This window comes from Pseudochaenichthys georgianus, chromosome 13, assembly GCF_902827115.2.
Source record: "Pseudochaenichthys georgianus chromosome 13, fPseGeo1.2, whole genome shotgun sequence".
Taxonomy (NCBI): Eukaryota; Metazoa; Chordata; class Actinopteri; order Perciformes; family Channichthyidae; genus Pseudochaenichthys; species Pseudochaenichthys georgianus.
Window position 1 is genome coordinate 9,533,185 of NC_047515.1, and position 25,901 is coordinate 9,559,085.

The 25,901-nt window shown below is 42.1% G+C and overlaps 1 long non-coding RNA gene across 3 annotated transcripts in view; it reads left to right on the forward strand.

The window, feature by feature from the left end:
• The window catches only part of LOC117457691 (uncharacterized), a 120,095-nt gene that overhangs the window by 19,730 nt on the left and 74,464 nt on the right, over positions 1-25,901 (forward strand). Inside the window, exons 1-2 of one of the 3 annotated variants that reach the window (XR_004553352.1) lie at positions 3,252-3,628; positions 20,233-20,481. This is a non-coding gene — a long non-coding RNA (uncharacterized lncRNA). Of the gene's footprint in view, positions 1-3,251; positions 3,629-20,232; positions 20,482-25,901 lie in introns of those variants that run through there. The other 2 variants (XR_004553351.1, XR_004553350.1) reach the window with 2 other exon arrangements.

Genomic DNA, 25,901 nt, shown 5'->3' on the forward strand with positions numbered 1-25,901 from the left:
CAGCCAATAGCTACTTTCCTTACTATGGAGTTGGCAACACTGGCTGTTGCCCCTTTCACACCAACGGAGCTCCCGTTCTAGCTCCGTGCACTGCTTCGCTCACAACAAAACAACAGTGGGGGTCATGCGTCGGGTCGATGATCGTGTTCATTTTAATCACACGAAGCCAGATTGAATTAAATAACTAGGCCTACTTCTCCAACCTTATACTTTTCTCCAGAGTGCCGTGGTTCATTGTTTATTAATGTGTTTCAGCGGCATTTACCGACCGCTGCAGTGCTGCTCGTCCACTGGAGTTTATTCTCCCGTTTACACACAGCAGCGGCCGCTGTAAAGTATTCACTGTCTGACTGTCACACAAGCAGCTGATAAATATCCCCAATTCCCCATAAGTGAATGTGTTTCAGTCTGAATTGACGCTGTTTGGCATCACGACGCTGTTATGAAAGTTTCTCTGGTATAACTTGGGTGATGTTAGCATAGCAACCGAAGCTAAACTGACTATTGACTACTTGTTGCTATCCTATTGTGGCATAGGCTAAGCCGTTTTCTACAGGCACATTTAACCGGCGTATTCTTCATTATGATTCTACTTGTGATAGTCGGACACGACAACCTGTGCAACCCATGTATTGATTCCATCCGATAGCTGCTATAATACAAAACAAAACGTCTGCCTCTCTCCACAATGATCGATAACAGTGAACGGATGGTCAAAGTAAGGTACAAATAAACAGAATCACACGAAGCCTGGTTAGTGTTGCCTGACTTTATAAAGTGTGTGGTTGCGTTCTAGTCACTTTGCTCAGCACTACTGCTTGTTATAACTTTTATTTGCCATATAAACTGTTAGCTCAGGTTAATCTCACATTTTTTCGAGCTTGGTAAGAACCGGTTTTCGGGGAAAAGAGCCGTCTCCGCTGCGGCATGAATTTGAAAAAACGGTGCTTATCAGGCTCAAGCTCCGAACTGGCCCTGGAACTACGCTGGTGTGAAAGGGGCAACATGCGGGGCCGCGCAGTCATCCGGTTTGACTATATGGCTGTGTGGACCCCTTCGCTCCAACCCCCCTCCCTCCCCCCACATCTACAGGTGAAAATTACTTTAGAGACATATTCATCGCAAGCAGTGTAGCAAAAGTCAAGGCCGCAGATTCGTCGATTTATACTGCCACAGAGCAGATTCGTCAAGTTGTAATGACTGATTTGAGAGGTTGTAATAACCAAGTTGCAGTTGTAATGGAAAATATATTTAAAAAATATGTATTTTTCTGCAAGTGAACATTTCATCACCAAGTTCATTTTTTTCTACAAGCTACAAAACTTCTTTTTTTTTGTGACTTCAAATTTGGTTCAAAGATATGTGGATATGTTATACTAGTGTACATGTATGCACACAAGCTTAGATTTTTGTTCTGCAAGTGCTCACATCAGGTTTTACAAGCATTTTGCACCATATCTACATAGATAAAGTTCTCAGTACAATTTAAAGTATTGTTGAAACCTTCGTTCTGATGCTGAAATCTTTATACATTTCTCAGCTTTCATTCTTTGAAACTGTCCTCCTCAATTGTCATGTGCATAACCTTGGATAATGCAATGAATGCCTTTGAAGATGGACTGGAATTGTGCTCTCTTATCAGCATTTCCAGAATTCATTGATCGAGACTACAAAGACTCACAAAAGACACAACGTTCTAGATCAGAGGAGGGGGTAAGAGGAGATCAGGAGAAAAAGCTTTCTTTAGTTTGGTTTTGTTACAGGTATACATTTTTTTAAATGACTTTTATCCCGATTGGGCATCTTACGAACTTTTTGTCCCAAACCAAATCCCTGCGTAATAAATTGTGTTAAACTGGCATTCCTTCCATGTTTACACTCCCACAGTTAAATCACCACTGACATTATTTCTGTGCATGGAGCGCGACTGTGACTCCTTCAGGCTTGGCTGGCCCCTCTCTTCCTTTGTTTGGCTTTGTAGCTTTTAATTTTGATCTCTTTACACTTTCGCCCCCGCTCCCCATCACTCTTATCAACCGCCCTCGTCCGGACACATGCGGCTCTGGCTTATCCAGCCGTGGCATTGACCTCTCATCTTCATATTGAGCCGCTGTTTCCCATGACCTCTGACCTCTGAGCTGGAGCCTGCAGCCGTCTGGACCTCCTCCTCCTCCACCTGGCCCCTATCTCCACCCTTCAGATGGTACAGATGGATTACTGTCTGCTCCGGACATCTACAGGATTACATTATTGTCCCAACAGAGAGCTCCATGAAGCTCCACTGGCTCTTATTTGTATTTTTTTGTGATTATGTTTACATTTCTTCCTCAAGCCGTCTAGTGGAAGTTATTCCAAAGCATTTCCTGGAATTTGAGATGCCTATTTTCACCTTAGATGGTATTCATGATGTGTTTTTGTTTTTAATCGAATACAAATGCCGGAGGAAAATCTCTGCGTGTCTCTCTTCCTCTCAGTCTGATGCTCTCTGGACTCGCTGTCCTCATTTCAGAGCCTGGTTATGATACATAGTGTCCTGTTTGCTGGGGAGAATCTGGGTCAGTGCAGAGAGCCCTGGATAGCGCAGGCAACTAGGCTGGCTTTCCAAAGAAATACGTCACTCATCACTGTACGAAAAACAACGTTGCTTCAAAACAGCAAGGTCCACATGCCTGACACATCTGTTAGAAGTATCCGTTTGAGCAATGTCACTAGTTTTTGTAGTTTGACTAGTAAAATGGCACAACAGAGCCCAATCCAGGCAGATTTGGTGCGTTGATCCAGATTTATTTTTTATCTCGATCTATGAAAATAATTGCATAAATTGTTCACAAGAGCACATTTAATTATAAAAACTGACTTATAGCCTTGCCATTATTATAGCTCCATGTCCATTGGTTTTTGAATAAGGTATTGCATGACTGAAGTCTAGACAGTGTGCTTGAATTAAATCAATTTGAAATATGCAGCAAGGCAAGACTTTTTTTGTAATACCATTGGCAATGTAAGTAAGGTTATGATTGAACTTAGTGAGAATTTAAAAAAATGTTTTGCCTTTACTGTTTTTTTCGAGCAAGTGGGGCTGCTCCGCGGACTTTGGTCCGGGCAGCATTTCCTGACCCTGCTGAACTGAGAACTATAGGGAGACGAGAGGGAAGGGAGGGGGAGGCAGAGAAAGAGCTGTGATGGGAGGAGGGGTAAGGCAAGAACAAGAGAGGAAGTGAGCTTTCATTACAAAGTGCGCCTCGGTTATGGGCTTGCCCAGTAGAGTTCGCCTTGCAGCCTGATCCAGCCTCTAAATTTAAACAGGAGGTTGCTGCTCTCTCTTTCGCAATGTTATTTCCCCCTCCTCACCCTGTAGTGAGTGCATGGAGAGATATTTTTACTATGGAAGATTGGTGCAAAACAGAACAAGGGGAAATAAAGAAGAAGAGCGAAAACAAGGGAGACAGACTTCATCCCTTCATCTCCTTCTACCTCTTCCTGATTCCCTCCTCTGCCCAGGACTTTCACCTCAGGAAAAGCGGAGAGACCAACTTCAAAAGGCAGCCAGGAAGGAGCTGGAGTGTGAAATCTGAGAAGAGGAGCAAGATGAGAGGCTGACCGGCGCGGTGTTTGCTGTTCTGTCCAGGTCAGTGCCCAGGAAAGACTGCTGACTCTTTTCCTTTGCCTGTTTTTCTCTCAGAATGCTGTCAACATACGTATACAGCGTGATTTGACATCTGCTTGTACTCTAAGTTTAGAAAATGCAGAGTGTAGTGGTGAGGGATTGTGTAACAGGGCTGACTGCAGCATCTCCTCTCCACCATCCGATCCACAGCGAAAGCCCTGAAACTCCAGCTGCTGCCTCCAGCACTAAACTGTTTGGCTGATCAGCTCAGATGTTCACATGCATGCACGTGTAGAGGGAGGGAAAACTTGCGGAATGGGGCCACGTGGTTACGATAAGGGAGAAATCATGGAGACGCACCGTAAGCCGGGTGATCGCTCTCACTTTTTGGGGGAGGGGGAGATTGTGGCGGGGGTTCAGAGAGAAAAGTAAATGTCAAGTTTATGGGACTTTAGACCGCATTTTGGAGGAGATTTCTTTCTGTAGATGCTTGAAAATAGGTAGCAGATTAATATGAAAATCAGTTTTCAGTTGTTAATGTAATGTTTTGACCTCATTTTAATTATATTTTAAGCATTGAGCATTCATTTGGTTTCACAAATGCATGTTTACTATCATGTAGTGTACAGTCTTTCGTTGTTAAATGTGTTCTGGATTTAATCTCGCTATACAGTTATTCAGCAATAACGTCAGTCAGTGTGTTTTACAGCAGGGATCAGTTTGTGATTTAAAGCCAACAAAGGTCGAAAGGTTATGATCGATGACTTCTTTTTTTTACATAAAAGAGCTGTCAGACAAGTCACCTGTCTGGGGCCGTCCGAGGCACCCCTGAGGGCCTGTCCCATTAGCTCTCCCAGCATGCCTTGCCACTGACAACGAAGTGTCAGCAGTGGCCTCCCAGGAGACCGCTGTTGACAGGTTTATTATTCCTACGCTGTGGAAGTGGGGCACATTGCAGATAATGTAGGAAAGTGGATTTTTCTTTTTCAAGATATTATTATTATTATTTATTTGTATTATTACATCATGACAGTAATCACACTTTTGTTTCATGGCTTTTAATATGTGTTTTTCTTTTCGGGCTGTTCTACAACAGCGATTCGGACAAAACACCAGATTATGGCTTGATCTAAATTATATTTCCAATACTAATTCCAATACTCTTAATTAATAAATTAACTGTTTAACTTTTTTAATTATTTCCAAGAGACAACGGTAGAGCCCAGTATTAAAAACCCATATATTTGTTAGACCAAAAGAAGCCTCATATCAGATTTTAGATGCTGGATCTATACAACAAATTATTACGAACAATTATGATTATTAATAACCATAATTCTGCATACTTTATGCATTATGTAAATACAAATATGCTTTGACCAGTTTCAAACTCTATGCTCGCTGACTACTAACATTACAATATGTTTAAGTCATTCCTCGCCCTTTTGTTGTGGAGATAGATGTTTTGTTAGTATCTCTTCTAAGATATCACCACACAGTTACAAGAGTTAGCTGTTGTCATTTCTGACATACCAAGCATTCTGTACTGTAGCTGCCCCCTTCTGCTCATGCTTGAAATAGTTACAATGGGTGTTTCCCAGCTTCGAAAATACATTTTCTTTGTTGGAAATGTGATGATGTTTGTAAGAAGTCTCGAAGAAAAATGTTTTGGTGTCCTATACGTTTGTTTATGTTGCAAACTCAACAATTTAGGAACTTGGTCATTTTAAAATTCTCTTCTTTGTGTTGAGATAATTGAAATAATATTAAAATGTGATTAAAGCATAGAAATTCATTATTGATCTTGGAAAAAAAGTGTATCTATTCAAACTGTTGAACAAAGCAGTTTTGTTTAAAATATTAAATTCAGAAAATTAATTGTAGTTTCTGCCTAAAGTGAACATATCACATCTAGACTGCTGCAAATAAAAAGTATTTTAAAAATAATTTCCACCCAAAAATTTCCTATTTTGACAGAAATTCTTGGCTACAAACGGGTGCATATTTTGAACATAAGACAAATAAGGAAATAACGTTTGTGTTGAATTGCAAATTGTTCAATCTAGTATCCAAAATTGTTATATTTTTACATTTTTTTTCTTGGACCAGAGTGCCTTTTTAATCGAGATCCAGTGTTAAAAGGGGTACGTAGAGGGGATGTCTTGCTCGAAATGTTGCTGAAAATGTAATCACGTACCTGGCAGTATTTTTAAAGCTTGACCTATTATAGGGACTAAAATGCTCAAACCTGGACTTAAAAATGATGGATGTCAAATAATACATTTCTGCAGCCCTTTAAACTCAACTGCATTAATTTGTCAGAATATATTCATAATAATGTAATGAAAGAATCCTTGTGGCGTGTCAGAAACATCACTTGTCATTTCTTAGCAGGGCTATTGTTGCTCCATATGGGGCAAATCAAAAAGCCTATATCAGAACCAAGAGGAGTTCATTTATTTAACTGTCTGTGTGACTCCCTTCTTCTTGGAAGATTGGGTTCCCATGCGTTCCTTCATGGGACCCTCGCCTGATGGCCCATCTGAGGCTCCATGATCCATCACACAGCTGGCGGCCATGTTTTCTGAAAAGGCCGTGAACTTGTTACCTCCCTCAGCCGCCTGTCTGCATGTCAAGCCCATTTTTCCTTTCTGTATGGCCTTCCCAGGATTGCTGTATTATTGAAATAATTGGGCTTCATTCAGCTTTTGAATTGAGATATCACGTCTGGTACCGCGATTTCCCTCTGACCTTCCTTTCAGAGCGCCTTCCTCCGCCGGCCTCCCTCCGAGGTTGTGACGGGTCATCACGATGACTCTGGCCTCTGGGTACAATGACCCGACATCCATGGTACATTATCTACAGTGGTGCAGCTCTGTCTATAGTCTATTCTCCCCCGCTCCGTTGTCTCGGTGATCTCTGGTTCCAGCCTGTTCGACATGGCACACATTCAAAATGGCAACCTCAAGGGGCTTTTCTTCGTCCGGCAGAATTAAATCACTTTTCTCTCTCTCGTCTTTCTGCCTCTCTGCTGAGTTATTCAGAGTTTAATGAGGGAGAGAAGATAAAGGGAAGCTTATGGTTAGTCGGATGATGGAGAGGCTGCCTTTTTGTTTCTGTTGGAGGAGCCACACAGCGAGCGTTCCATGTGAAATGATTTTTTTTTTTTTTTTCACCAGAGGGAAAGGTGATTGAGATGTCTGAGAAAGAGCCAGGGAGTCTGGAGTAGCAGGGGTCATTAAAGTGTCGGAAAACCTCTTCAAATATCCTACATTTTAGTGAGGCGGGAAGCAGAGTTTTGGCAACGCTTGGAGGTACAAACTGCTGCAAGCTATTGTGATCAAACATTATAACACGGCTTAGTTGAATTCTCTATTTTGATTGGTCAATTCGGACAATTCAGAGCTTGTTAATACTCGGTAACACACTGCTGCTTAGCAACAATAATGACTGATGCTAAGGAGGATCGAAGGAGAGAAGAAAAGAGGTTAAAAGACAGAGCTTTTGGACGTCAGAGAAATCAACAGAAGGTATGGGCTGTTTAAAGACTGGTTAGTGGAAAACAGACTCTTACAGTTAGACACACCTTGATTAGTGCCTTTGTTGTTGCATTTCCATCCATCGGTACACAGTGGCACGGAGTATTATTTTCTTAGTAAAAGCAATACGATAACTTTCAAGTCAATACAATTATTTTATCCAAATTATTTTATCAAAATTGGAGTCAAGTTGTTTGTTTATCTAGTATTTGGCCCTTTAATAAGCAGGATAATGTCTCTTATTACACAACCTTCACTTCTGGTCGGGCTCCATGATCACCTTATTGTCTGTTCTCTTTCCTATAATGAATGCACATTATCCCTTACTCACCGCACGGATTTCACCATTTTCATGAAAAGGTTATGTGGCTCTAAAGTGCATCACTTTAATGACTGCAGGATTATCCCCTTACATAAGCCAGTGTGAGTGTGTATTATTAGGGCATCAGACCGGACGCTGGATGACGGGCTTGTTGTTGTTGGTTCAACGCGGATCAAAATCCGTACTATGTATCAGCTGTCAGAGTGTGTTTGGTTTACCAGCTGCACCGGCGTCAGCAGCGACGCAGGGCTCTTCTGTCTGACATCAGAGAGCAGAGGTAGACGAGTTCAACTGGTGTACACACTGCCTCTATCTCTCTCTGTCTCACACGCACACACACTCATGCACACACACACACGCAATAACACAGTCACTGAGGTCAGCGCTGCTCTATCTCTCTGGAGCTGTTTGTTACATTTCCCCCCCGAGCAATTGTTCCAGCCGGCTGCTGCAGACGCATCTTTCAGGACAGTTTGAGTGCACCCTTAAAGGGGTATTGACTTGTGAGGCAGGTTTTTGGAGGGACAAAGGTTTTAATCAGCTCTGGCTGCATTTTTGAGAATAGCTCAATTTGGCTTTTCCACCAAAAAGGAATTAAGAAGTTCCACACTTCCACACTTCCCTGCGTCACAGCATCATATAACAGATGGCCTGATCATTTTCAGAAATGATTGAGTGATGTTATAGTGTATATAACAGGTAGGAATGTGCTTACATGGTTTTCTGCAGAAGAACTCTGTAGTCAATGTAAGTGATGGTGACAGATTTGATTGTTTTCTGAAAAGCAACACAAGACGTTTAAAGCAATAAGTCAACACACAAATAAATAAGGTTTCAAATGTGTGGGACAACATTTAAAATCAATTATTTATGTGTTACTTTATTAGCTATAAAGGAGAAGAACACAGTACAGGGCTAAGTATACTGTAACAAAATGGAGTGATACAGACCCTTACAAATGTATATTGTCTCTGCAAAGGTATAATCTTCATTTTGCTTTGTAGAATATTTACCCCATCTTCTTTTTTGCGTGAAGTGAACAAACTGACATCCAATACAAAGTATCTATAAGTCTCTTTAAAATCTGCTCTGTGTTTAACACCCAAAAAGTTGAAGCACATCTACGTATCCTCTGAGAACTATATAAAAAGGTTTTAAATTAAGTATATTAATTCATTAAAGGAAACTAAATATATGATACAAATTTCGGCAAGTTTAAATGATGAACTAGTCATTTGAAAACAACATTTTGCGGCCCTTTTTTAAGTAAATGTTCAGGTTCATGTTTGCACTTTGTGCCTATACTGTGACATGTCTCCATGCTTTAATGTTTAATAAGCTCTTTATTTTTCTCATGCTGCACCTCTTTTCACCCTCTGTCTGAAACCAGAGCCCAGTCTGCTCTGATTGGTTAGCTTTTGCAGACCATTAACATGCACAGAAACCTATAGAACACACTACAGGCCCCTTTAAGGCCTCTGAGCAGTGTGGATACTGTGGATGAACCCGCTCAGGTCACAGTGATGGAGATGATAGAAACGGACAGCCATATGAAAAAGTGTGAGATTGTGCAGAAAGATTTTTATATGAAAGATGATCATTGTCAAACTGACCACCGTGACTCTTACTTCTCCACTCTCCAGCGTCTAAGCAGAATATAATGTGCTCACCACAAGCTATGTGAGTGTGTGTGGGTGGTGGGTGTGCGTTTCAGCGACTCATGCCCTCTTCTCTTTGTACCTCTCTTCATCTCTGTGTGTCTCTCTCCAGCGTCGCACCATCTTTTTTCGTACCCCTCGGTTGTGTCTCGGCGGGGGTGAGAGTGGCAGGCTGACAGCCTCACAGGTCTCCTCATTACACCGTGTCTGAGCCAGCAGAGATTTATAGAGATGATAAAAGCAGTGTGGAGGGCAATAATGACCACAGGCTGGGAGGAGGGGGGGGGCTCTGTCTGAACGCTCGCTCTGCCTCTGATCACTCTCTGTGCTGCCGAAATGACTTTGCATTGTGTGAAATGAAACGGCAGAAAAGTCATCTTAAATGTCTATATTTAATATTCACATTTCTATTTATATTCCAAAACTCACTCTGTTTCCCAGCATCCTCTGTGACCTCCAGGCGGTCAACAACATGAGGCAACCATCAAATCATTTACATTTTTATTACAATATTACTTATCTATTTTTAACTCTTTATAGCTTTGACAGTCATAGTTATTTGTATACAATTACAATGACATTTACCGTCAAAACATCTAAAACAACTAAACTTGGCAAACCACTGACTGTTATTCATTTTCACACAAAAACATGATGCATCAAGCCTTTACCTCTAATAAAGGGGCATACTCAGTGCTTCTGTGGAATTATGTATTTATTCATGATGTATGTAAGCCTTTAAAAACATAAAAAATGAAAGACTTTACTGTGGGTTAAGATTTCACATTTGTATTTATTTATAAAAAAAATACAATAAAATTAACCCCAAACACTGTATGTCTAAACTAAGCAAACTATAAATTGTCATTTACATTTACATAGTTACCTAGAGCAGGGGTTCCCAACCTTTTTTCCCAAGAGCCCCCCCAAATGACTCCTGTTGGAAGTTGCGCCCCCCCCCCCCCCCCCCCCCCCCACACACGCAACAGCGGTAATTAAAGTTTAAAAGTCTCAAAATGCTACACCTACTGTCACAAACTAGATGAATGATGTATTTTGTTAAAGGAGGATGAAAGCGTAATTAAGGAGCAGTATTGGAGTGACTTTGATGGTTATTGGACTCTGGATTAATTCATTTGGATTCCCGCTGTATGAAGAAATTAAAGGACGGAAGTGGAAACAATTCACAAAGGGATTAAACTGTTTAAAACACACGCTCAAAGTAAGCCGGATTTTGCCGATGTGTGTATGTGGATTCAAAAGTTGTAAATAATCTACAAAATGGAGGAGACCGATCTGATCGGAGCAACTGTGACAAATAATCAAACTGAAACCGGCATGGACAATGACTATGTTTTAAAAATGCGTTTAACCAGACAAGCCTGGTTCGGACACTTTACGGGCAGAAGAAACATTTCTATTAAAGAAAGAATTATAAATGTCTTTCTTTTTATGCCTATATTAGCTACTAACTTGAATTTGTATTCAAATTAATTAACCAATTATTTTTTATATTTTATTGTAATGTAGAGACAAGGCTTTTAGTGACAATCATGTATTGCGTTACAATTATATGTAAAAAATAAAATTAAAAGTCTAAATATGATATTTGGCCTCAAATCATCTGAGGCCTGGCGCCCCCCCTGCGATATTTGGTGCCCCGCGCCCCCCAGGTTGGGAACCACTGACCTAGAGCATTTAATACTCAGTAATACTTGCTATAAAGTAATGTATTTTGTTAGTTAATATGACCATTATGATAAGACTATAGAAACAATAAACTGAATGAATGACTGAAGTTTAAGATTTCACAGGATATTCATTGTTATTTGTATACAATATGACGTTCACCCTAAAAACCAAAAGTCTGATCTAGGCAAGCCGTTAGATTATTAAAATCAATAAATATAACTAAATGTTTACATGTTTTCATAGCTGCATGCATTTTACCTTTTAAATAACTGTGGGTACTCAAACCATGCAAACAATCTCATTTCATAAAGAAATCATTTAAAATAAACTACTTGATGTATTAACCTCTAAATAACTTTGTATAGTCAGTGCTGCTGACCAATTCATAGTTATTTTCATGCAGACACTATGCAATGCGATTTAATAAACCTTATTTCTGTACAACAATTACATCACAATTTCAACTAAGAATTATGGGCTTGTTATAACAAAAGTTGTTTTCTGAAATTAAAATCTGTGGGCTGCACATAACTGGTGCGCAGGTGCGCATGCTCCACATAGGCCTTAGAGTACATTCAGTCAGCCTTTTTAAAGATGGGTTTCTGTATAAACCCATTGGGTGGTGACAGTGTGGGGGGTGCGTCTCCCATCAGTGTGCCTCTTATCTTTTATCCTCTTATGCAGCTTTCACACCAGCGCTTTTCCCTTTCTAGCTCCGAGCTAGAGCTTTTCAGGTTCAGCTCCGGTTTCCCTTTTCTGCTCCCGCTCTGTTCACACCGCCCAGAGCCCGACTGGTGCTGCCGCTGCTGCGTCATCACGTCACCGTTTACATCGCTGATTTGCTCCCCAACGGCGTTACGGCGCTCACAACAACAACGGGGAACTGCGTCGGGTCGATGATCGTGTTGCTTTTAATCACACAAAGCCAGATTAAATTAAATAACGACTTCTCCAACCTTATACTTTTCTCCAGAGTGCCGTGGTTCATTGTTTATTAATGTGTTTCTGCGGCATTTACCGACCGCTGCAGTGCTGGCTGCTCTTCCACGGGAGTTTATTCTCCCGTTAGCTCCCGGTTAGCTCACACGGCTCTAAAGTATTCACTGTCCAACTCACACAAGCAGCTGATACATATCCCCAGTTCCCCTTAAGTGAATGTGTGTCAGTCTGAATTGACGCGGTTTGGCATCACACTTGCTATTGCTATCCTATTGTGGCATAAACCGTTTTCTACAGGCACATTTTACCGGCGTATTTTTATTATGATTCTACTTGTGATAGTCGGACAGGAGAACCTGTGCAGCCCATGTATTGATTCCATCCGATAGCTGCTATAATACAAAACAACACGTCTGCCTCTCTCCACAATGATCGATAACAGCGAACGGATGGTCCAAGTAAGGTACAAATAAACAGAATCACACGAAGCCTGGTTAGTGTTGCCTGACTTTATAAAGTGTGTTTATAAGCACTACTGCTTGTAGGCAGGCATGACAGTCGACCCATGTTCAGGGGAGGTGGTTTTAGTTTTAAGGTTTTAGTTTTAGTTTTTATTCCTTAGTTTAAGGGAGACGTAAGCGACGCCACCTCTTAGCTCCGAAGCTCTTGCCTCTAGACCGACAATTTTTTGGAGCTGGAAGTGAATCGGATTCCAGAGCTAAGAGGCGGCGCCGCTGCGGTGTGAACAGGAAAAACCGGCACTTTTCAGGCTCCAGCTCCGAGCCGGAGCTGATTACGCGTTGGTGTGAAAGGGGCATTAGTGTCTCTCTCTAGCTGCCACACCACCTGTGGCCTCACACTAAAGGACAAAAGATAGCAGTAGCTCCTATCAAGGTTTTAATATGTGGCTGAGTGCTGGATGTTCTTAATTATTTTTATATGAATTTTATGATTTTTGTTGCATGGCCCAACTAAACCTCATTTAATATCTGACCATAAATGTACCTACCTCTTAAAATAAAATAAAAAATATTGGTATGGCCTTTCAAACCCACAATTCATGGTCACAAAGTGGAGCATGGAACAACATACTGTTCTGTTTTACATTTTCATGCATGGTCTTTTTGTCGGTCGAACACTATTACAGTTACAGAACGTTACTTCTTCCTCTGGGTGTGGCTGCAGTTCCTCACACTGTTGTCTCTGCTTACTTTTTTTGAATTCATCTTAACACCTGCATTCCCATTTACCTTCACCTCTCTTCCCCTTAAGAGAAAACAACACTTTAAGCTGGCTGGCATAAATAAAAGCGAAATAAATAAAAAAGCTAGTGAATTATTGATATGTTCTGCCAGTATTCACTATCTTTTTTAGAAAATAATAAATTCCATGAATGTTTGAAGCAACATAACTAGCTTCAAAGCAACCTGAGGTCAAACCCCAAGCATGTCTCCATAGCATTCAAAATCCATGATTTAATGAGCAAACGTCAAAGTAGTTCAAACAAACATCTTTGGTTTGATCAGATTTGTTTGACTTTAACAAACAAAACAAATCGTAATCTGACTTAAATGACTTTACATCCTGAGTAAAGACATTACCTTTTTCCAACCTGCTATGTGACATACCAAAAACAGCAGGAACATGTATTTATGATTTCATTTGTCAGAGAAGAGCTCATTAATGATATTCGTTTTCAGAGATTTTTAAAAATGCTCACCTATAAATTGTGTGATGGGTGTTTTCGGACCCAAACCCTGTGTTTAATATTGCCTTTTTTTAAGTTTTTCTTGTGGTTTAAAGCTCTTTGCTATATGTGATTGTAGCCATTGTTAGCGGTTTCTTCACGTGTTTTGCTTATCATGCCAATGGGAGCATGTACTAGTTGAATAGAGACGTTTATCTATTCCTGGTCTATAACTGTTGTTGTTACTTTTTGGCCTAGGATGCTTAGAATGCTTGGCATCGAGGATTAGTAAGACTTCCCTCCAAATGTTGAACAGCTATAGTATCCTCTTTAGATGCCATCTGTAGATGTACAGTATGTCTGTCTCAAAGTGAAATGCAGAGACCGGTCCTACCCTCAGGGAGCAGCAAAGGTAAACCAAGTGCTGCAAAAAAACGAGCCATTTTTCCTGGACTCCCTCACTTCTGTGTCTTTCTGTGTGCTCCCGGTTCCATTTTCTGGTCCATTCATATGGTAATGGAGGTCAGGAGATGAGGGGGTTCTCACGTTCAATGTGAAACTTGGCCTTTTGTGTAGCCTCGGCTCAAGCTGCTGCGACAGAGGCCAGAGGTGAAATTGAATTCAGATGAAATTCCCCAGTGAGTCTGGCCTTGGGCTGGACGGTGCTCGACTGGACTGGCCTTGATGAACCTGGGGCTGAGCCAGGGCTGAAGGGATCTACGCCAATTCTAGCTAGTCATCGACGTTTGATTGGCATGTTTGAGAATACCACAAAGATTAGGGGATTTGAAACTACCAGTTTAATGAAAATCTATACCTTAGAGTCGCAATTGTCCAATTATTTAATGTTCATACCAGAAAGGTTTCAAGTAAAGACAGGTGAAAAACCTCTGAAATGAATTTTTTCGAAAGGAAAACAACCCTATTGCCAGACAAGAACATTGATTGGCCTTGGACACAGTTTCTTTGCTTTAATCACAGTAATAATCTATGATTAATCACGTTTAAAAGTTTAAAATACGAATTAAACTTTTATTTTAGTGGGTGATGAAACAAATACACATTTGGTGTTGTGTTTAAGAAATACATGACAAACTGGTAAGAGAACTCAGGTTTTTTTTAAACTTTATTCTAACATGATTTCTGAATTATTGGCATGAAACCACCAATTTTCCAACACCTAGCTAAAGCACACGGCGAGTTAATGCGTTAACGTTGAAAGTACAGAATCAGACCCGGATATGGCAGCTACATTATGGTTAATGTTAAGGAAATATTGTGGTTATGGCAAGTAACAGTTTAGATTTCACAGCCCTACGGAAGTCTACCTGTTAACCGCATTCCAAACAGTGTTAACAGCAAGGTGCATACCTCTTTACTACAAGTTAAACATCAAGCCAAATATGTGTGCAGGAGTATTCATATACTGAAGGTTGTGGGAAATGGTAATTTCGGGAATGACCTTGTCAAGGTAGCTGTGAATTTTTATGAATAGACTCCATTCTGTGTGTAGAACAGCGAGAGTATTTAATCTTCAGCAACATACATTCAACCCTTTCCTTTTTGTCCTTGGGGCCTCCAACAAGCATGAGTCAGAGCTGTATTTGCACATTTATACAATATGTCAGAAACGCAAACATTCGCTCATAAAATAGCCTTGTGAGTCTGGTATGTCATGGTAAAGGAATGAGGTTTGAAAGTGTCCAATGATAACACCATGTTTGTTATCAGAGAACATTTCCAGCCCTGACTGTGTCCATGTTACACAAGCAGTTACTCTACTTAACTATGCCACAGTTTCCCTCCCAGTGTCCTGTTTCAGGAAAGACAAAGACATAAGAGTGAGGTGATATATTTCAAACTGCTTTCACATCCACCCACGGCAGTAATTCTGGGAAATAGGAAACTACTATTTCCAGCCAAACTAATTTAGTTGAAGTCCTCAGAGAGAGCAACAACATGCCCTCGGACTGATACAAAAAGGAGACGACCAAAGTGTGTTGGAAATGTATAGTTGCATTGCATCATAATTCAATCATATTTGTTTATTTCCTGTCAGTGTAATGGTCTGGATAGAATCATCAATCTTTTCAGAGCGTTCTCCGGAGACACACACACACACACACACACACACACACACACACACACACACACACACACACACACACACACACACACACACACACACACACACACACACACACACACACACACACACACACACACACACACACACACACACACACACACACACACACACACACACACACACACACACACACACACACACACACACACACACACACACACACACACACACACACACACACACACACACACACACACACACACACACACACGCATTATATATTAGTGTGTGTGTGTGATGGTGAGTGCATTGGGTTCAAATTTACAGTAGGAGCCTGTGCTTTCCATAGGAGGAGCCAGAGCAACCTGCCTTTCTAACGTATTTACACTTGTACATGAGGGAGGGGGGGGGGGGTGTATATAGAAGCAATTACAGGGCGGTCCCATTTGGCTCCGGGTGGAAAGAAAAATAAACCAGCAGCATTGTTAAATATGACTATGGTACTGGTTTGGGTGGAGGGCTGTGCAGGATCCAGGGCCGCAGAGGTCTGAGCCCCTACCTTGTACCTGTATTTGGTTTGGACTAAGTTTATGAAAAGATAAATAACCATTTAAATAATGATTATCGAAACTTGCATTCATTAATTTTTTTGGACACTTGGTGATGTCACGCATTAGTTTGTGACTACGGTTTTGAATCTTCTAGCATTTTGGCCGTCGCCATCTTGCTTTTTGGCCGGGACCGTCTTCGTGTTTTTGGAACAGAAGGTACTTGATTGGTGTTTGGCTGTACTTAGTTTCACAGTCAACTAAAACATTATAATTAACTATCATGATCTGAAAACACAGTACCGAAGGAGTGGCAGACCGGGTGGTGGTTCCCCTTTTCAAAAAGGGGGATCAGAGGGTGTGTGCCAATTACAGAGGCATCACACTACTCAGCCTCCCCGGGAAAGTTTACTCCAAGGTACTCGAAAGGAGGGTCAGGCCGATTGTCGAACCTCAGATTGAGGAGGAACAATGCGGATTCCGTCCTGGTCGTGGAACGACGGATCAGCTTTTTACTCTCGCAAGGATCCTGGAGGGGGCCTGGGAGTACGCTTATCCGGTCTACATGTGTTTTGTAGACTTGGAGAAGGCGTATGACCGAGTTCCCAGGGAGTTACTGTGGGAGGTGCTGCGGGAGTATGGGGTGAGGGGGTCTCTACTCAGGGCCATCCAATCTCTGTACTCCCAAAGCGAGAGCTGTGTCCGGGTCCTCGGCAGGAAGTCGGACCCATTTCCGGTGAGGGTTGGCCTCCGCCAGGGCTGCGCTTTGTCACCAATCCTGTTTGTAATATACATGGATCGGATTTCGAGGCGTAGTCGTGGGGGAGGGGGTCTGCAGTTCGGTGGACTAAGGATTGCACCACTGCTTTTTGCAGATGATGTGGTTCTGATGGCTTCATCGGTCTGCGACCTTCAGCACTCACTGGATCGGTTCGCAACCGAGTGTGAAGCGGCTGGGATGAGGATCAGCACCTCCAAATCTGAGGCCATGGTTCTCAGCAGGAAACCGATGGACTGTCCACTCCAAGTAGGGAATGAGTCCTTACCCCAAGTGAAGGAGTTCAAGTATCTCGGGGTCTTGTTCTCGAGTGAGGGAACAATGGAGCGTGAGATGGGTCGGAGCAGCGGGAGCGGTACTGCAGTCACTTTACCGCACCGTTGTGACAAAAAGAGAGCTGAGCCAAAAGGCAAAGCTCTCCGGGCCATTTTCGTTCCTACCCTCACCTGTGGTCATGAAGGATGGGTCATAACAAAAAGAATGAGATCGCGGATACAAGCGGCCGAGATGGGTTTTCTCCGCAGGGTGGCTGGCGTCTCCCTTGCGGCCCGTCCACACAGCAGTGTTAAAAAAATCTTCCAACGCTTCTGCCCATTCACTTTGAATGGGGTGATGTCACTTTGCCTCACTTTTCGCCAAACTGCATTGTGGGAAGCAAAGCGGAGATTTCCAGGCATCTCAGGCTTCAAAAGTTGAGCAATGTTCAACTTTTGAAGCTGAGGTGGAAGCATCAGCCAATCAAATCCCGTTTATGTCAAAACATTGCTATTGCTTTGTATGTCGGGGGCGGGAGATTCATGTGATTGGTTGTTGGTCGAGTTGCTCACAAAAAATCCCCAAGCTTCAGATACGCCCACCTCCAAGATTTTTTTTAACGCTGCTGTGTGGACGTACCGTTAGGGATAAGGTGAGAAGTTCGGTCATCAGGGAGGGACTCGGAGTTGAGCCGCTCCTCCTTCGCGTCGAAAGGAGCCAGTTGAGGTGGTTCGGGCACCTAGTTAGGATGCCACCTGGGCGCCTCCCTAGGGAGGTGTTCCAGGCACGTCCAGCTGGGAAGAGACCAAGGGGTAGACCTAGGACCAGGTGGAGGGATTATATCTCTTCGCTGGCCTGGGAGCGCCTTGGGATCCCCCAGTCAGAGCTGGTTGATGAGGGGAAAGGAACGTTTGGGGCTCTCTGCTGGAACTGCTACCCCCACGACCCGACCACGGATAAGCGGGAGAAGATGGATGGATGGATCTGAAAACACAATATGAGAGGGTAAAAGTTCTAAGACGAGAAACACAGACTTTAGCAAAACTGGACTACACTGTGTTAGCGACCTGTCATTTTAGCCATGTCCTAAAGATTTATTGTCAAATATTTATTTTTACAAAGCTAACATTGTGATAAACTGTATAACTAGCGATCAGTTCCATAGACTCGCATAGAACACTGAGCTAATAAATGAAGTGAAAATGTTCCTATAACATTCTACGTATTTGTGGCTCTCTGCTGACCATTATAAGAAATCAGGGTTACAACAATTGTATGTTGACCTTACGTTTAACCTTTGCTGTTAAAACACACTTGGACTTATCTTTTCTCCATTTATGTTTCAAAAATAATAAAATAAGACTATTTTGACCAACAAAACATATACACATGCTATCATAAACTTTAGTTTGCAATAGTGTTTATTTTTTCTAAATATATCTTATCTATATATATATATATAGATATTTGTTGTCAAGGGAACCAAATAAATGGTTTACAAAAACAGGATTCTTGTAGCATCCCATTTCCACTCTACACACTTCTTACAGTGACGTTAGCAAACACATCTAAATGGGTTCTATTGTTTGTTTTTAAATCACTAGATGGGCTGGCCCCTCACTACATCTCTGACCTCCTACAGGTGTACACCCCCTCAAGGGCTTTGAGGTCGGCTGATCAGCTGCGGCTGGTAGTCCCAAAAACTAAGAAAAAGACCGGGGGAGACCGAGCCTTCTCAGCGGTAGCCCTCAGGCTCTGGAACGACCTGCCCCTCCCATGTCAAATTGTCCCCCACTCTTCAAACGTTTATGTCCCGCCTAAAGACCCACCTCTTTTCCCTCGCTTTCAAGTCAGTCTGAGCTATGCTGTACATATTTGTATGCTTTATTATCCGTCCATAGCCTTTATGTGTGCCTTGTATCTATTCTTATGTGTGCCTTTTATCTATTCTTGTAATCTTATATCTTGTTATAATGTTATGTTCGTTGTGAAGCACTTTGGCAAACCGTCTGTTTTTAATATGTGCTATAGAAATAAAGTGGATTGGGTCCAGCAGACACATAGCGACATTAGCATTTTAAAGTTGTTTGTTTTAAGTACAATATTTTCTTGCCTTGTAGATCTCTTTTTGCACTCCCCAAAAGAAAAATATTTGCACCCTTGGCATCTTTTACACAAATGAAATCAATACACTGTGTGTGGTATTTGATTAGAATTCAGTTAAGTTCCGAAGTGAGGTAACTGAGCTGTGTCTGATGTTTAGTAAAAGAGTTTGTGCTGAGTGAAACTGCACTGATGTGACAGGCCCCGAGGAGCCCTGTGACACGGGCTGATGGAGAGTGATTTATATTTGTGCTCGCTGTTTCTCCTTGAATGCTGGCATGGGGCCAAGCAAGCTGAATGAATGTTCTTTCTCCTCTGCCATCGCTCCAAGCCGCCTTTCTCCAGCCGTCAGTCAGCAGGACTTTGACAGCTCGTAGAGGTTCAGGTTCTTCTTCTTCTTCTTCTTCTTCTTCTTCTTCTTCTTCTTCTTCTTCTTCTTCTTCTTCTTCTTCTTCTTCTTCTTCTTCTTCTTCTTCTTCTTCTTCTTCTTCTTCTTCTTCTTCTTCTTCTTCTTCTTCTTCTTCTTCTTCTGAACAGTATTAAGCTTACAGTATAGCATTTGGCAGACTTAACTCCCCACAGAAACAATCATTTCATGTTTACTAATATTCCTTGTGTATTTTGTATTTATTATTAGTTTAAGACTATTGTAGTATATTTCAGTTGGTACATTTTGTCCCATGGTACATTACTCCCTCTGGGGGTAACTGTTGATTTTAGCCTTTGCAGACCATTACATGCAACACAAACTTATAGAACACAGGGAATAGAAAACCCCCAAAAAGCACAACAGGGCCTCTTTGTAAACTGGAAATGTCCAACAATACAGGAAGCAGTCTAACTCGTTTCCATTTCCACAATGGAATTAGAAGTGTTTCATGTTACAAGCAGAAAAGAGTGCAGTCAATTAAAGCAGAGCTATAGAGGAAGAGTAAGAACACTATCCCCAGGACTACTTTATTTCATGGTGTAAAAATGACTGCTTCTCACCACAAACTATCGCCCCCTGTGACAGGTAATTATTTTGGCGACCAGCAGACCTCCCCAGAGCCTCCCTGCCTGCCAACCCAATATCTGCGCCTCTCTCAGGGGGCCATCTGGGCTCGGCTGCCACAGATAAGTGAGAGGAATGTGGTGCAGCCGTGCTGTTGATGTGAGGGATTCGGCCTGGAGCTTAGGTCCTGAAGGACGGGGCTGCACCCGGACTTTGAACATAATGGAAGAATGGAGGGTGAAGACGTTAGGCGGGCGTGGCAGACAGCAGGTGTGTGTGTGTGTGTTCATTAGATACAGTGTGACATCAGAATCCGCCCTATCATGCAGATGTTTACAGCAAACACAGATTTCATAAAGGTGTTTTTAGATCCAATGTTTTTGATTTATGGCAGAATATATATTCGTAAGAACTAAGTTGATATTGTAAGTAGCCACAATAACCTTGTGTACATGATGTAATGTTGAATACATTTCATATCACAAATGAGTAAATTGCCCTTTACTATCTATTTAAATCTCACACATTGAAAAGTCTGTTTTATCGCATTGTTTGTTCGCCACATCATACTCTGCATGAAATCAGAACTCCATGGCCATCTCAGTGTTTCTCTAAGCTTTCTAAGGCATTGTCTATGCTCATTAGCAAGTGCTTTAGTCAGCTTGCTGCGAGACAACAGTGTGAGTCTTTATAAAGAACAGCATTCAATTCCACTGGATTGGGGTGGCAGATGTGGAGTTGAAAGACAGTTTCATTGCTTTCTGAGTTTAGAGCAACTACAATGACTGAAGAAATATGCATGAATCTGTAAGTCAAATAAAAAATGGTTATAGTTTGGTGTATGAGAAACGGTCATGCTTTCCTTTCCTTTAGGGACAGAAGTAGTGACTGAAGATTTCTTTGAACTTCTGTTGTACCAAAATAGTGTATGTACACGTCTCGGTTTTATACCATACTGTATTTGCAAGTTTCTGATGTCCTCACTACTGTTTAACATGCATTGAGGTCTGTTCTTACAGTTGGCATGTATAAATGAAAATGATGTATCAGACTGATGTGCAAAGTCAAACAACAGAGGCGATCGACAATGTCAAACTAAGTAAACATCACACAATCAAAGACAAAACGTGCACAAAGTCAAGTCAATGTGCAGCAAAAAGAACAAGTGGAAACAAAGATGAAACGTGATATTGATATATGCAGTTTGAACTGGAACTGCTGAAGTTCCACTTCAGGATTACAACAAAAGCAGGAAATAACCTTGACGCATAACATCATCGTATCTGTTCGTTTGTAGTGTAAAAACATTTATGGATGGCTCAGATTTTTGAAAACATGACTGTAAGTTCTGGCAGGCTATCATCATGTTAAAGGATTAGCTAAACTCTTTAGGGGAAAGCTTGGTCAACGAACCATTGATTTATTGGTCAATCCATTTTGTGTATAGATAGAGTCTTGATAGGACAGGACAGGCCGGGGCTAACTGGTTAGCATGCTAATTTCAGTAGATATTTCTGCAACAAGATACATAAATTGCCCATTGATTCTTTTCTGTTGCGCATCCCAAAGAAACAGACGTAAGTATTTCGCCTCAACGACTGGGTCAATACAAACAGAAGTGACATTTATTAATTATAATTTTTTTTTAAACGCACTTACTAAAGTTGGCAAATCTGCTCAAACTATAACTGCTTTAAAATCTCCACACAGCTTTTAGTTTTCATTAGCCATGTGTGCGCTCCTTTTGACACTAACCCAGGGGCTTTACAGTACATATGTGGTACTTTTTGTTTTAACGACAATAATAATATTTGTTTGCAGTATGCACAAAACCATCCTCTACCATTTTAAGCACCTATGTCCTTTAGAGTATGGAACTTTTACAATCATTTTGTAATCTTCACTCCCAACCGAACTTTCCTTTTTCATCTGAGCACTGACTCTAGAAACATTTAATCGATTCTTCTAAGGATTTTATGCGACAGCTTCCGCCATACTCCTAGCTGCTGCTCCGTTGCTATGGCCTCTGTCCCCTTTTATCGCTGGTTTGTTCATTTAAAATGCATCAGTGCATCTCCAAACACCAGAACTTTGATATACTGTGAAAGAGAGTTTCCCCTGGTTGTTGGCAAGGGCTTGAATGTAGCAGACATTAATTTATATGTAAAAGTCCTCTGGCCTTAATAAAACACAATTTATTGACTGTGATTTACAACTTTAATACAATCTTAAGGAAGAGGCTAACAGATTAGTGTGGTGCAGAGAAAAGAGAATGTAAGGTTCTAGCTGAAAAAAGTAGCATACTAGAAAAGGGGATACATTGTGAATATAGAAAATAAAACGTTGTGAATCAACACAGACCTGGATAAATGAAAAGGTTGTTTGTTAACCTGCAGTGTCTATATGATTGAGAGAGCCTCGGAAGCAAACAAACATATTTGTTTTTCAGTGTGAGGCACCAACGTTCTGTCATGCATCACACATCAGTCAGTCAGCTCTGCATCAGGTCATCCAACAGTCAGTGCTTCAGTCAGTAAGTGCATGATGCGGCAAGCAGGCAGCTAGTCAGTGTTTGGGTGAGCATGAATAAAACATAGTGTACGAAAGAAGGCTTTAGAAGTATCAAGCTCCTCTGAGCACAACTCATTTGACTCTATCTCTCAATTATTCCTCTTTCAGACAACTTGCTGCATTTCTTCATCTTGGCTCCCCTACCTCTCTGTCTCTTCATTATGCATCTTAGTGTCTTTTACAGGGTTGGAATAACAGACATTTTCAGGATCATATTTGTATGTTTTGTCTCTACTGTGACTTGTTCCATCCATCCATCCCTCTTCTCCCGCTTATCCGTGGTCGGGTCGCGGGGGTAGCAGTTCCAGCAGAGAGCCCCAAACTTTCTTTTCCCTGGCGACATCAACCAGCTCTGACTGGGGGATCCCAAGGCGCTCCCAGGCCAGCGAAGAGATATAATCCCTCCACCTGGTCCTAGGTCTACCCCTTGGTCTCTTCCCAGCTGGACGTGCCTGGAACACCTCCCTAGGGAGGCGCCCAGGTGGCATCCTAACTAGGTGCCCGAACCACCTCAACTGGCTCCTTTCGACACGAAGGAGGAGCGGCTCAACTCCGAGTCCCTCCCTGATGACTGAACTTCTCACCTTATCCCTAAGGGAGACACCAGCCACCCGGCGGAGGAAACCCATCTCGGCCGCTTGTATCCGCGATCTCGTTCTTTCGGTCATGACTACTGTGACTTGTTCCCATGCTATAATGTTCAAAAAGACTTTCTGTACTGCAGCACCTCATTCACCCTTGGTCTGAAACCAGAGCCCAGCCTGCTCTGATTGGTTAGCTGGCCGGCTCTGTTGTGTTTGAATAATTTGAACTTTTTTTGAACATTTTTGAACGGTGCATGTCGCCGAGGGACATGCCAGCACAGAGCTGGTTTACTTCGGATTACGTGAATGCAGCTAAAGCCTATCCCGTACAATGTGTTGGAGCGCTAGCCAACAGAAGCAAAAGTGTTACAAAGTGATGTCACTATGTTACAGGAGTAAACAAAGGAGTCCAATGGAGGCGTTCCATGCAGGGGGGGGGGGAGTGTGTGGGAGAGAAACTCCCTCTGGAGGAAGCTTTGGGAGTTGTAGCCTTTGCAGACCATTCATACGGAGCCTTGCATGGCATCTACAGGAAGTAGTGCAGACGTCTTTCAATCAGAAGGTTGTTGGTGTGATCCAACATGTTGATGAATCCTTGGGCAAAATGTTTAACCCCTGGTTGTTGCCGATGGCCACAGTGTGTAAATGTATGAATGTTCAATCCTTGAGCAAATGTGGCACATTGCTCTGTATGAATAAGGTATGGATGGGTGCTTTATAACTTGCAGTATGTACAGTAAAGCGCTTTGAAGAGTCGGATAAAGACTGGATAAAGCACTTTATAAATACAGTCCATTCACATTTTACATGCACAGAATCCTCTAACACACACTACAGGAAAGAGAAAACACAAAAAGCATAATATGGCCTTTATAATCAAGCCATAAAGACCGCCTGAATATCATGTCATTTTCTTTTTACATGCCAGATCTCACAATTGAAACAGACGCTTTCCTCTTGAAGTTCACTGGGTTCATTGTGTCGTGCTTCTCCATTTTCTCCTCAGCTGCCATCTCGATTTATTTTACCGCCTCCAGTGGAAAAAAGTCATCTCTTGCCTGTGTGCCTGTTTCACACACACTTCCTCTCTGTGCTGAGCCGTTAAAGAACACTCAGTGCGGTGCTCTATACGTGCCCCAGCAGAAGGTGCAGTATACTCTGGCAACTATAGCAACTTCTGAGTTATAGCCCTGCAGCCTAGAGCTGGAACACACCCAAAGGAAAGGGGAGGGGGGGGGGGGTTGTCCTCCGTCGGTGGTGACACTGCAGTGTGTGTGAGTGTGTAGGTACAGGGTGTTGCATTACTCTTTGGACCCCATGTGTCTGTCCTCCAGTTTTCCGTGCTTTATAAAGACTTGCTGATTGATTTGAGAAAATGAATGAAAAAGTGAAAAGATGTCATCAGCTCATACGTTGATTTGTTTTTACTAGACAAAGTTGTATTCAAGTTTTAGGAGAAGTATTCGGACACACTTCCTAATAAAGCCAAGTCATGCCTCAAGCCTTACGGCCCGTCCACACAGCTGCGTGCGCTTCACCATTCACTTTGAATGGGGTGACGTCACTTTTCGCCGAACTGCATTGTGGGAAGCGAAGCGGAGCGTTGCTGGCGTGGCTCGCTGCAAAAGTTGAGCAATGTTCAACTTTTGAAGCCTCTGCAGAAGCGTCAGCCAATCGAATCATATGCCAGTACAAGCTCTAGCCAATCAAACCGCTGCTTGTGTGTCTGGGGCGGGAGATTCATGTGATTGGTTGTTGGTCGAGTTTCAGACACGCCCACCGGCAAGCGTCAACGCACGCCGCTGTGTGGACGGGCCGTGAGAGACAGTACCTCTAAAGGCCAGACTTTCTGGTCCTTCTACAGTTTGCTGAGTGTGGAAAGGACAACATTCACTGCTGCATAAGAGCTTGAAATGTCCAGTTACACATATGATTCAGAGTTTCTGTATGTGTCATATAGTTGAATCACGATGGGTGCGGGATGAAGGTCTGCAAACACGTTGCAAGTGTCAGTGTGTTTGGCACATTGTATGCATTACTGCTCATGGTGAAAATGCAACACAGTACTCTGGGTTTCATACCATATGCAGTTTGAATTGACATTTTGAAATCAACGGTTAAAGGGGCCATATTACCCTTTTGTAGCTTTGCCTTTCCTTTGTGTTATATATGTTTTTTGTGCATGTAAATGGCCGGCAAAGGCGAAAATCACAAAGTTCCCTCGAGGGAGTTTCTCTCCCACACCCTGCCTGAAATTCCTCCATTTGACTCCTTTGTTTACTTCAGTAACATAGTGACATCACTATGTAACACTTGTACTTTTATTGGCTAGTGCTCCAAAACATTGTACATTTCCGACACATCTCTGGTTTCAGACAGAGGGTGAAAAGAGGTGCTGCAGTATGAGAAGAATAAAGAGCTTTTTCAATATGAAATCAGGTAAACATAAAATCATAATTGAGCTTCAAAAAGGTTTGTTCTTCAAGTTACGGACATGGATTAAAATAGTTTCACATTGACTTTTATTTTCACAAA